This window comes from Canis lupus, chromosome 33, assembly GCF_048164855.1.
Source record: "Canis lupus baileyi chromosome 33, mCanLup2.hap1, whole genome shotgun sequence".
Lineage (NCBI taxonomy): Eukaryota > Metazoa > Chordata > Mammalia > Carnivora > Canidae > Canis > Canis lupus.
The window spans coordinates 36,128,857-36,141,240 of record NC_132870.1 but is presented as its reverse complement, the minus strand read 5'-3'; the positions used below and the strand labels follow the sequence as shown (position 1 = coordinate 36,141,240).

The following is a 12,384-nucleotide window of genomic DNA, read 5'->3' as shown; positions in this document are numbered from 1 at the left end:
CAAAGGAATGTACTTCTACCCAAAGGAATGTAATAGGCAGGCCAAATCTCTGGGACTTATCCCTGACTTCTACTTTCAGTTATTCCTACCATCCAACTATTAAGCATGTCTTTTCAGTACTACCTTCACCATATACCTCAAACCTGATTACTTATCTCCATCTTCATTGTCACTAGCCTCTTACATTCCACCTTTTTTTAAAGATTTATTTATTTATTATAGACATAGACAGAGAGAGAGAGAGGCAGAGACACAGGAGGAGAGAGAAGCAGGCTCCCGACCAGGAGCCCGATGTACATCCCACCATTTTAAGTTCCTGAGGTACATCAATAGGATATTCCACATTTCTTAAAGTCCTTTCTCCTTATATCAGCCAGTGTGATCATTTTAAAACCAAATTAGGCCATGTCACTACAGGCCTCCTGAAATTAGAATAAAATCCAAGCTCCTCTCCAGGACCAACCATCCCCCCAGAGAGCTCACTCCAGGCTCCCTTGCATCCACCATTCTCTAGTCACACTGGTCTTCCTTCTCTCCCTGAATAATACAAAGCATATTCCATTCTAGAGTCTCTAAGCCTGGATATCCAGATTATAGGCTCTGCCAATCTTATAGGTCCTAGTACCAGTGTAACAGCAGAGTCTTGCCTTAGTTACAATCACCAACATGGCCCTCCTTCTTGTGCACACTTGTCACGCTTTATCACATAACCTATTTTGTTTTCTGCATAGTTCTTATCACATCTGAAGTTGCACATACATTTATTTGTATTAATTTTCAGTCTTTCCTAAACTATAAGAAAGGCTACATAATGGGAGGGACTTGCCTGTATTGTCCATCATTTTAAAGTCAACTCCTGGAAGTGTGCTTGGCATATAGGAAGCATTGAAGTATCTTTTGAACATTTTAAATGAATGCCAAAAATGATCCTACTCTCTGAGTTTATACCTCTCATATTTTTAAGGAAACTCACTTTACTCATTTTAGAATTTCACCTACATGTTTTTGATTATACTAGTCTTACTCATTGTCTAATTATGACAAATAGTATACATTTATTAAGGATTTATTGTGCTAAGCATTTTATATGACTTTAACTCTCATAGATAATGCATACAACCTATGAGGTCCCCATTCTCATTTCACAGAAAGGTAACCAAGGCCAACAAAAGTTAAAGAACTTGCTCAGGACCACAGACATAACTTTTCAAGGCTGATATTTAAATGAAGGTTTATCTTACTCTAAAAGTCCAGCTCTTTCAAATGTATCCAGTTATGTATCTGGTAAGGGTAAATAAATAATAAAGAAAAGAGAAACCAGTAAAAAATTTAAAACACAAATGTAAAAAAAATGAGGAAAATAGTTCAGCTGTGTAATTGTAGGAGCAGAATAATGACTTACTTGGTTAAGGTGAGGGGCTGGTAAATTAATTTCATACAAGAAGTAAGCTGTTGGAAATCTTATAATAACAAATGGTAGAGCATAACTATAGAAATATCTTCAAATATTTTAAATAAGTTATATTATATATGGATAATAGGGAAACCAAGGTGTCTTATTATTTTTTTAAATATTTTATTTATTTATTCATAAGAAACACAGAGAGAGAGGCAGAGACATAGGCAGAGGGAGAAGCAGGTTCCCTGCAAGGAGCTTGATGTGAAACTCAGAACTCAATCCTGGGAACAGGGGGTCTTAAAGTCACATCCCTCAGCTAAAGAGCTTTAATGCAGGGAGGCCCACCACACTTTTTCATACAAGCCCTGTGGCAGAGCTGCTGAACAAAGGTTACCACGTGGATGGATGACTGGGATTTTAACTCTCAAAAAAGGGTGTTCTGTTTACTCAATTTTACCAGATAATTACTATGTTTAAATCAGTAGGTGCTGGATTTGCCCTAGTAAGTTTTAGAGAACCTCACATAGTTCAAACCAGTAGAAACTTCAGGAATGATTAAATCTAATTTTCAAGTCTTCTAACATTGAAACTGAAACAGATAAAAATGCATAATTTGTAACAGATAAAAATTTATAATCTGTGCTCATTGCATTCTATTAATAGCCATTTGAAATAAGATGTGTGGCTATTTTCATTCCCATTTTTACAAATGAATTAGGCCCAGGATTGTGACTGGAAGAGGAAAAGTCACATGAAGGCTAACCTGCCACCAACTATCAACTGGGTTCCTACTGTATAGAAATAAAAACAGAGGAGAAACATGAAATGCTGAGACTTGGTATTTCTAAAAGAGCTTGCACAAGCCCTTCTTTATAGTATCAGTGAGATTTTCCTAAATCTAATGTATAAGAAGCTTTATGTACTTCTCTGGAAGCACAGACATTAGAGCTTCATTTACTAAGTAACCAACCATTATATTTATGATATATATAAATATATAAATTTATTTTATATATATAAAAGAAAGTTGACAACAGAGACTTGAATTTATAAGAAAATAAAGTCCTTCCTTTAGTTATAAGAATAAAGAAAAATACTAGGAAAAGCGAGCAAATCCTATTATTCCCAATTAATACATCCTTTTTTTTTCTTTGGGAAGCAATATTAATAAATAACAAAAAGAAAAATCCCAATAGAAAAACAGACAATTAGCAATTCTAAAACTAAAACAAGACAATATGAAGTTTAGTTCAGATACAAATGGGACACAAACAGATTTATATATAAATAAGGAAGATGAGCTTAGGCAGAGAGGAAAGAACAATTGTTGTTATAATTAAGACACCTAAGAGTGAGAGAAGGTTGCTAATGAGAGAGGTTGCTGACAGTACAGACTGTAAGATGAAAATATCAGTTAAAAAGAAAAAAAAAAAAAAAAAAAAGAAGTGGGGCAAGAGAGAGCTAAACTAAAATGGACATATATACTAAAAGGTCAGAAACACTTGAAAATGTTAAAATTGAAAACAGAGACCAATCTTAAAAATTCTGAGAAAAGTTCAAATTAGCCTATTTTTCAAGACTCATTTAACCTAGGCCATTTCTTGTTTTTGCTTCTGCAAATCACAAGCAAAACCTGAACCATTGCCCAAGGCTGATATGACATAATCACTGACCAATTCCCTATCATTCAAGAAATTCTAACATTATAACCAATCACAGTGACTTGAGGAATAGTCACTGCTTTCTCACTGTGTCAGCTGTTTAACAACAATATATCCCTGAGCCTCCTTTGATGTTTTGGTTTGAATGTTCCCAGTTCACAAACTGGGCCTCACTTAAAGGAACTATACTTCTAAGTCTTTCGCTACAGTCTTTGTTTTAAAGTCTTTTTTGTCTGATATGAGTATTACTTCCATAACTTTTTGTTTCCATTTACATGGAATATCTTTCTCAATTTCTTCACTTTCAGTCATAGATCTGAAGTGAGTCTCTTGTAGGTAGTACATAGGTGGGTATTGTGCTTTTGTTTTTTTAATCTCTTCAGCTACCCTTTATCTTTTGATTGGAACAGTCCATTTACATTTAAACGAATTACTTGGGCACCCAGGCGGCACAGTCTTGTTAAGTGTCCAACTCTTGGTTTTGGCTCAGGTGGTGATGTGAGGGTCATGAGATTGAGTCCCTACTTGGGCTCCGTGCTCATAGCAGTCTACTTAAGACTCTCTCTCCCTCTCTCTCGGCTTCCTTCTGCTATGCTCAAGAGCATGCTCTCTCTTAAATAAACAAATCTTTTTTAAAAATAGGGAATTATTAATAGGTATGTACTTACTGCTATAATTTATTAATTGTTTTCTAGTTGGTTCTGTGATTCTTCTCTTCTCCTTTCTTCACTTGCTCTCTTTCCTTGTGGTTTGACTGTTTTCTTCAGTGTTATGCTTGGGTTCCTTTATCTTCCTTTTGTTATGTATCTATTATAGGTTTTTGGTTTGCAGTCACCATGAAGTTCATATATATCAACCTACTTTTATAGCAGTCTATTTTAGCTGATAGTCACTTGATTTTGAACACATTCTAAAGGCACTACACTTTTACACCTCATCACACTTTATGTTTTTGACATTACATTTTACATCTGTTGTGTGAGTATCCTTTATCTACTTATTGTACCTGTAGCTGACTTTTCTATTTTTGACTTTTAACCTTTATACTAGTTTTTAAGTGTACGATCCATTACCTTTACCATATGTTTGTCTTTCCAGTGAGGTTTTTTTTTTTTTTTCATGTATTTTCTTATTTCTAGTTATGGCCTTTTCTATTCCACTTAAAGACCCTTAAATATTTCTTCTAAGGTCAGGTTAGTGCTGATGAAATTCTTTAGTTTTTGCCTGTCTGAAGAATTCTTTCTATCTCCTTCAATTCTGAATGATAACTTCACTGGGTAGAGTATTCTTGGTTAGAAGTTTTTTCCCTTTCAGAACTTTAAAAATATTTGCCACTTTCTTCCAGCCTGCAAAGTTCCTGCTGAAATATCAGCAAATACTTTTATGAGGTTTCCCTCACATGTATCTATTTGTTTTTGTCTTCTTGCCTTTAAGATTATCTCTTTATTTTTAACTCTTGCCATTTTAATTATAATCTCAGTGTAGATTTCTTTGGACTTAACTTTTCTGCGACTCTCTGTGCTTCCTGGACCTAAATGTCTGTTTTCTTCCCCAGGTGGGAGAAATTATTCAGCCATTATTTCTCCAAATACTTTTTCTGCCCTTTTCTCTCTCTTTGCTTTCTGAGACCCCTATGATACAAATGCTATTATGCTTGAATTTATCACTTTTTAATTCTTTTTATTTTTCTTATTCTGATTGAGTGATTTCTATCTTCTAGATCATTCATCCATTTTTATTGTATTATCTGATCTGCCATTGATTCTCTCTAGTGTAGTTTTCATTTCAGTTATTGTATTCTTCATCTCTGAATAGTTTTTTTTTTTTTTTTCCTTTCATTTTCTAACTCTCTGTTGAAGTTCTTTCTATGTTCCTCCATTCTACTCCCAAGTTTGGTGAGCATCTTTACAAACATTATTTTGAATTCTTTATCAGGTAAATTACTTATCTCCATTCATTGGTATATTTTTTCTGCAGTTTTGTATTATATCTTGCTCATTTGGAACATATTCCTCTGTCTTTTCATCTTCTTTGATTTTCTGTGTTTGCTTCTATGGATTAGGCAAAACAGCTATCTCTCTCAGAAATACATGAGTCTTGAAAGAGTGGTCTTGTGTGGATGTGTCCCCTAGGCAGACTGTGTATGGCTGGTGGCAGGCTAGCCATAGCTGGAATGGGCAAAGGCTAGGGAGCTTCTGCGGCACACTGTCAGGGCCCACTTGACAGGATGGCCAGAGAGGGAATGTTTATAGAATAGGGGTCCTGAGGTGTACCTCACAGGGCTGCCCCAATGAGACTGCTGGAACTGGAGCAATATAGGTCAGGGGTCCCAAGAGAGGGACAACTGGATCTGGAGCAGGTGAGCACTGGGGGTCCCAAAGCCACCTTAGGGAGATGGCTGGAGCTGGTTTGGGAAAGGGGCTTGACTGTGCTGAGGTAGTCCTAGCAGGGAGGCAAGCATGCCTGAACCCAGTACTATTAAGACGGAGGAATAAAACAGAAAGTTAGTGCTTGCTGGCAAGTCCAACCTTGGAGAGAGCTCCAATAGTTTCCCATCCACATGGTAGATATTCTTAGGTTAGTAATTGAATTTCCTTCACTTATAATCTAGTTGTACATTAAACCACCATTTTTTACTGTGCTCAAGGGCAAGTGAGTCCGCACACATTCTTTTCTTTTCCTTTTTTGTTAAAAGGATTTATTTTATATAGAGAGAAAGATAATGGCCGAAGGGCAGAGGAAGAGGGAGTCTTAATCAGACTACTTGCTGAGTGTGGAGCCACAGCCACATGGGACTCAATCTCACAACCCTGAGATCATGACCAAGAATTGGATACTCAACCAACTGCACCACCCAGGTGTTTTTGTTTTTTTTTTTTTTTAATTCAGAACAGTTTGTTCATTCTTTCTTTCCTTCCTTTATTCCTTCTTCCTTCATTTTTCTTTCTTTCTTAGTTTTTAATTCTAGTATAGTTAACATACAGTGTTATATTAGTTTCAAGTTCACAATATGTTTTTTCAAAAATTCCACACATCACCCTGTGCTCATCATATAAGTGCTCCTTAACCCCTATCACCTATTTAAGCCATCCTCCCACCAACCTCCCCTCTGGTAACTTATAATTTTGACAACATGAATGAACCTAGAGCATATTTTGCTAAGTGAAATAAGTTAGAGAAAGACAAATATTGTATTATTTCACTTATATGTAGAATCTAAAAAAATAAAGCAAAGTAAAATAGAAACTGACTCATAGATACAGGAAATAAACTATGGGTTACCAGAGGAGGGAAGAAGTTGGGGGTTAGGTAAAGAACATGAGGAGCATTAAGAGGTACAAACTTTGAGTGATAAAATAAATGAATCACGGGCATATAATATACAGCACAAGAAACAGAGTCAATAATATATGAATAACTTCATATGGTGACAGATTATAACTAGACTTATCATGGGGTCTTTTCACAACATAAAAATATCAAACCACTATAATATATACTTGAAACTAAGAGGATATTGTATGTCAATTATACTTCAAAAAGAGAAAGAACAAACTTTTTTCCCCATTATGTGGCCGTATACACAATGAGTTTTGTTAGTCAATACATTTTTAAATTTAGGCTCAAATCAAAATCATTTTTATTGTATTTATTAGTATGTAACCTTTTGGTAATAAAAATAAGGCTACCCATCCTGATTTATTTTTTGAGAAATGCATATTTACACAGATATCTTCTCAAAACCTGAGAAGTCAAACATTTCCTAAAGCACAATTTGGTATTAGATCATGATGGTGCCATACATTCCTTACAATTTACCTTAGGGTCATTTTATCATAACATCCCACTTCCCTATGTTTATGTAGGTTTAAGGAAAGAATAATAATTAATTATGTAAAAATAGTTAAAAGTTTTTGAAATATCTTGTTCTGGTACTATTTAAAATATCTTTTAAGTTCTAATGCCTTCTGGAAAACTCAGGCATATTTCTAAGAACTTAAAAATGCGGGTGCTTCTTTGACTATTAAAATCTTAGGTTTTACTTATTAATAAAGTCCCATGTAAACAGTATAATTAAATGCCTACCATATCCCAGGCACTTTTCCATGTGTTTTGAGAATTCTTTTTTAAAAGGTGGGGAGGGAGTCATAGCTCTAGGTCTTCCCATTATTATAATAGTATGTTCCAGTATTTTTGCAAGTAAACTAATGATCTTAAATCTTCTGGGTCTAAAATCTTGTGATAGTCATCTGAAAAATTACTAGTAAAGAACATTGTGGTAGATTACAAAGACAGGCTACTTTACATCCCCCATCAAGATGTAGTATTGATTTCCCCTCTCTTTGAGTTAGAGCTGGCTCTATAATTGCTTAGCCTACTGGAATTGGGGAAAGGGAAGCTATGCCAATTCTAGTCTAAGGCTCAAAAACTCCTGGCAGTTTCTACTTTTGTGCTTGTGGGTTACCCTGAGTTTCCATGTAAGGAACATGGTTACCCGTTAAGAATGACACAAAAAGATACCAGGTGGAGAGAAGAGACTTTGGGCTACTTGGAGAAAAGCATGGCCATCACGGCCTGCCAGTTGACCTCAGATGCTTCCAGCCCCAATGCCATTTGATTATAATGCTCTAAGAACCCAAATGAGATCAGGGGAACTGCCCAACTGAGCCCATTCAAGTCACAGAACCATGAGAGATATCAAAAGCAATAGCTTTTAAGTTTCTAATTTTAATTTAGGATACTAAATTCCAGGATCACTTACTATACAGCAATATATTACTGAAACAGATATTATATTTTGGCATAACAGTAATTATAATTACATTACTTATCATTACATTACTTATCCTATGAAGTATATATTTTAGACTACACATAATAAAATCCCTAAATATACATATATATGTATAGTCAATTCTGCTATAGGGATCCCTGGGTGGCGCAGCGGTTTGGCGCCTGCCTTTGGCCCAGGGCGCGATCCTGGAGACCCGGGATCGAATCCCACATCGGGCTCCCGGTGCATGGAGCCTGCTTCTCCCTCTGCCTATGTCTCTGCCTCTCTCTCTTTCTCTCTCTGTGACTATCATAAATAAATAAAAAATTTAAAAAAAAAAAAAATTCTGCTATAATCTGACAAAGGCAGTGCTAGAAAAGCACTAAATTATGCAAAATCTTGCAATATAAGCCACAAAGTCTATGCAAAACAGAGTTAGGTGTATACAGCTCAGAAACTTTGTCAGTGACACATACAAAATAAAGTTAGAACCTAATTAATGTGGCAGCACAATTTTGTACATATTAAATGATTGAAAAATACATGAATATTGCAATAAATATGGCACTTTACCTTGTAAAAGACCTGAAGTTTACTCATGGAGTGGGTATCAGAAGAGCTGTAGCTGTGTTATTATGAGTTGGCCTTCAGCACCAAAAAGCAGCTAAAGCACAGCTTGACTGCAAGAAAGTTAGATAGTTAAACATTTCCTTAACTAAAAATATATGTATATTAAAGTTACCATTTCTCCAAAATGACATCAACCATTGCACATTTCAGTTTTAGCTTAATATACTTTATCTGCATGATATATGGTCCAGAAAAAAATAAAACAGTATCCCTACTATCATTAAAACTAATTTTCAGTTTTACCAAAATTACTCAAATATAGACCATAATTTTCAGAAATACTATTTCCCCCAAAAAAAAACGCTAAAAGAAAATGCCATATTATAAATCATCAAATTAATAAAATACAACTATTCTAAGATATTTTAATATTTTGAAATCTCTTCATTTTAAAGATGCTAAAGAAAACTTTTAAATGGTGAGATACCATCTAGAATCAATATTTTGCATACTTGAGGAAATAGCCTATTTATCCCATTAAATGAATTTAAAGAAAAATAATTTTAAAAAATATTAGCATATCATAGGTAAGGGAAATATTGTAACTGGGAGGAGGGGAGGAAAAAAAAGATAAGCTCTATAAGAGGAAGCCTCTTGATATTTATAGTCCTGTTTTTAGTAGTCTCTATTTCATTAAATCCAGGAAAGAAAAAAATTTGCATTCTATGTAAACTTTTGAGAAATTTTCTTAAACAATGTTTTGTTCTCATATGGCTTTTGAAGGACAAAGTATGAATGCCTAAGTGTTTGAGATTGGCTTCAATTATGTCTCAATACTTAAGTATTAGAATTTTAAGTAAGGGAAAAATTTTAAGTAAGGCATTTCTGCTATTTTAAAGTTTTATTCTTAAAAAGAATAAATAAAAATAAATAAATAAATACTTATTCTCAAAATCCTTATTACATTGTTGCTATAATTTTTCATAAAAAGAGAAGTAAAGCTTCATTCCTAAATATGAAATTCAAATGGTTCTAAGCAACTAATTAAAGAAAATAACATGCATTGTGTCAAGTAGGAATCCCTGCTGTCCTGCTGTTACACAATTCCAGTCTAGTCACTGGAGTAACAGAGAACCCTAGTTTGTTTAACACACTCATTAACGAGGCAATTGCAATTTTTTGTTTGTTTTTTGTTTTTTGTTTTTTGTTTTTTACAGAGATCTTAGACAATTACAAGGGGGGCTGGGATTGTGACTCTTTTCAATGTTGGAATGTTTCAAAGCAGAAAATTACAAATAGCACAGGAAGTATTTTTTTTTTTTTTTAGTTTTGTTTTACTCGATGTAACTTAATTGAAATGATTCCAAGAGAACAAAATTAAGTCTCTTGGTCAGCTCAAAATGATCTTAGTCATTAATTCTAACAGCAAGTTGCTTAATTTCTTTTAAAAGTTAATACATTTACAAATGGGTTATTATTATCGGATAGGCCAAATAGTCGTACACACTTACTTAAAGTTAAATGCCAATGAGCTGAAGAAGTCAGTACTTCAGAAAACTTTAAGACAGGCATAAAAGAGCAGAAAACTGCAGTATCCACTCCCATCCGTTCAGGCTCTTTGGAAAGGGTCTCCGCAGGAACCGGCCTACTTGGTGGTGGCCCTATCATCTGGGGTGTGTAACACGCTCCTGAACACAGCTCTGCAACGTCTCCGAACCCGGTAAGATTCAGGACGCAGCAGCCGCGTGCAGGAAGCAAAGCCCTCAGCAGGGCACCCGCGGTGGTGCCCCTCCTGGAAGACGAGGCTGATCACACCGATAGACGATGCTCAAGTGCCACGGCGCTCCTGCAGTGTGCTCGAAAGGGTTAATTTAAGGGTTTCTAATCAGCTAGAAAGTTAACAGATGTGCATACACAAATAACCACAACGTACAAAAACTTTCGGGCAGCCCGGGGGGCTCAGCGGTTTAGCGCCGCCTGCAGCTCAGGGCGCGATCCTGGAGTCCCGGGATCGAGTCCCGCGTGGGGCTCCCTGCATGGAGCCTGCTTCTCCCTGTGCCTGAGTCTCTGCCTCTCTCTGTGTGTGTCTAATAAATAAAACTTTAAAAAAAACATACAAAAACTTTCAAAATGTCTCAACCCAAAAAACTCCAGGGAAGTATCACTCCTTGGTTTAAAGTTGTTTTAAAATAGAGGAAAGATGGCTATTAAAATCAGTGTCCGTTTCAACCCTATCATTTCAAAGCCGCCCCCCCCCCGCCCCCCAGCGCCGCCTCCGGGGCCGCCCTCCCCGCCGCCCTCCCCGCCGCCGGGGGCGCTCTGGGGCGAGGAGCGTCCGTCCGTCCGTCCGTCCGTGCGTCCGTCCTCGGCGCCGGTTACCTGCGGCCGCAGCCGTCCGCGGGGCCTCCTTCCCGGGGTCCGCGGCCTCCGCCACGGTCCGGGGGGCGACTCGGGCCGGAGCGCGGGCGGGGCGGGCGCGCCGGGGACTCGGGGACTCGGGGACTCGGGGACTCGGGGACTCGTGCGCTCGCTCCCACGCGCCCCGCGGCCCCGGGACCCGCCCGGCTCCCCGCTCCCCGCTCCCCGCTCCCCGCTCCCCGCCCGCGCGCGCCCGCTCCGTGCCCCGGGGTGGGGGGAGGGCGGGGGCGCCCTGCGCGGGCGGGGCGGGGCGGGGCGGGGCGCGCCTGGGTCCGGCAGCCTGGCGCGGGGGGTGGGGAGATGGGGGCTCCCTACGGGTGTGGGGGGTGGGTTAGGGGCGGGGCGCGCCTGGTCCGGCAGCCTCGAGCGAGGGGGATGGGGGGCTCCCTAGGGTGGGGGTGGGTGGGTCAGGGGCGGGGCGCGCCTGGGTCTGGCGGCCTCGCGGGGGTGGGGGCGCCCTGCGGGGGCTTCCGTCGGCCGCTGCCCGCAGAGGGTGGAGGCCGCCAAGCCAAGGGTGACACTGGTCGCGCCGCCCGGGAGCGTCTGTATCGCAGGTGGCAGGAGATGGGTGTCGGGAGCACAGCCAAGCGGAGCCCTAGGCCGAGGGCACTCACCTTGCGCTCCTCGACAGGGTGTGGGAAGAAGCGCGGTTGCTCCTACGCTTCAGCTAATGGCAATAATTATTAGTAGAGTAATAACTCTGCCATTTGGCCTCGGCGTGATTCATCCATGACTGCTGCTCCCCTGCCCCCTCCCCTGCCCTTCTGGAGTTTCCTTTATTTCTCTAATCCACACCTACTGGACAGACCTAGAGCGGAACTGGGATGTTGAGTCATCTACGGATCAACTCCGTGTCCCTAGCACATGGTGGCTTCAAGCTGAGGGTTTCCTTGAATGAATAATAAAGGAACTGGTTTGTGATCATCGCTTTTCGATCTAAGATGTGAGATTTTGCTATCTAAAATTTGTGGTTTATTAGGTTTTTACCTTTTTATAAATTTCCGTTAGTTCCAAGTAGCTCAGAACATATAAATATTTTATATACTTTATATAGTAAATAGGAATCAATGGGATCCCTGGGTGGCTCAGCGGTTTACCGTCTGCCTTCATCCCAGGGCTCCCTGCATGGAGTCTGCTTCTCCCTCTGCCTGTATCTCTGCCTCTGTGTGTGTGTCTCTTATGAACAAATAAATAAAATCTTAAAAAAAAAAAAAAAAGGAATCAATCTTTGGTACTTAAAATAAAAAAAAAAAAAACCTTTTTGCAGGTTTGCTGCCTATCAGTCCTTCCCTTTCATGGAAATAGTACCCAAATTTTGCTTATAAATGATGACTCATTCCCTGGTCTCAATCTATTTACTTCAGGTGATGCTAATTCCTGCCCTGATTCAGGGCACATAATACTAGCCTGTTTAATAGAAGTTACTTATTCTCCTCTTAATGAGGATTATTCAGAAATATGTACTGTGCTCCAAAGCAGGCCACAGATAAAAAGACATAGTTCCGGAACTCTGTAATCTTACAAATTGGAGTTTCCTAGCTTTAGAGATTTTTAAATGCTCC

At 38.8% G+C, this 12,384-nt stretch overlaps 1 long non-coding RNA gene across 5 annotated transcripts in view; it reads right to left on the bottom strand.

Moving 5' to 3' along the window:
• LOC140623484 (uncharacterized) overlaps positions 1 to 11,572 on the bottom strand; it is a 251,144-nt gene extending 239,572 nt beyond the window's left edge. For 3 of the 5 annotated variants that reach the window (XR_012023090.1, XR_012023089.1, XR_012023092.1), the window contains exons 1-2: positions 9,916 to 10,617; positions 8,408 to 8,514 (exon numbers count right to left, since the gene is read on the bottom strand). This is a non-coding gene — a long non-coding RNA (uncharacterized lncRNA). Of the gene's footprint in view, positions 1 to 8,407; positions 8,515 to 9,915; positions 10,618 to 10,783; positions 10,997 to 11,436 lie in introns of those variants that run through there. The other 2 variants (XR_012023093.1, XR_012023091.1) reach the window with 2 other exon arrangements.
• Between the last annotated feature and the right edge of the window lie 812 nt (positions 11,573 to 12,384).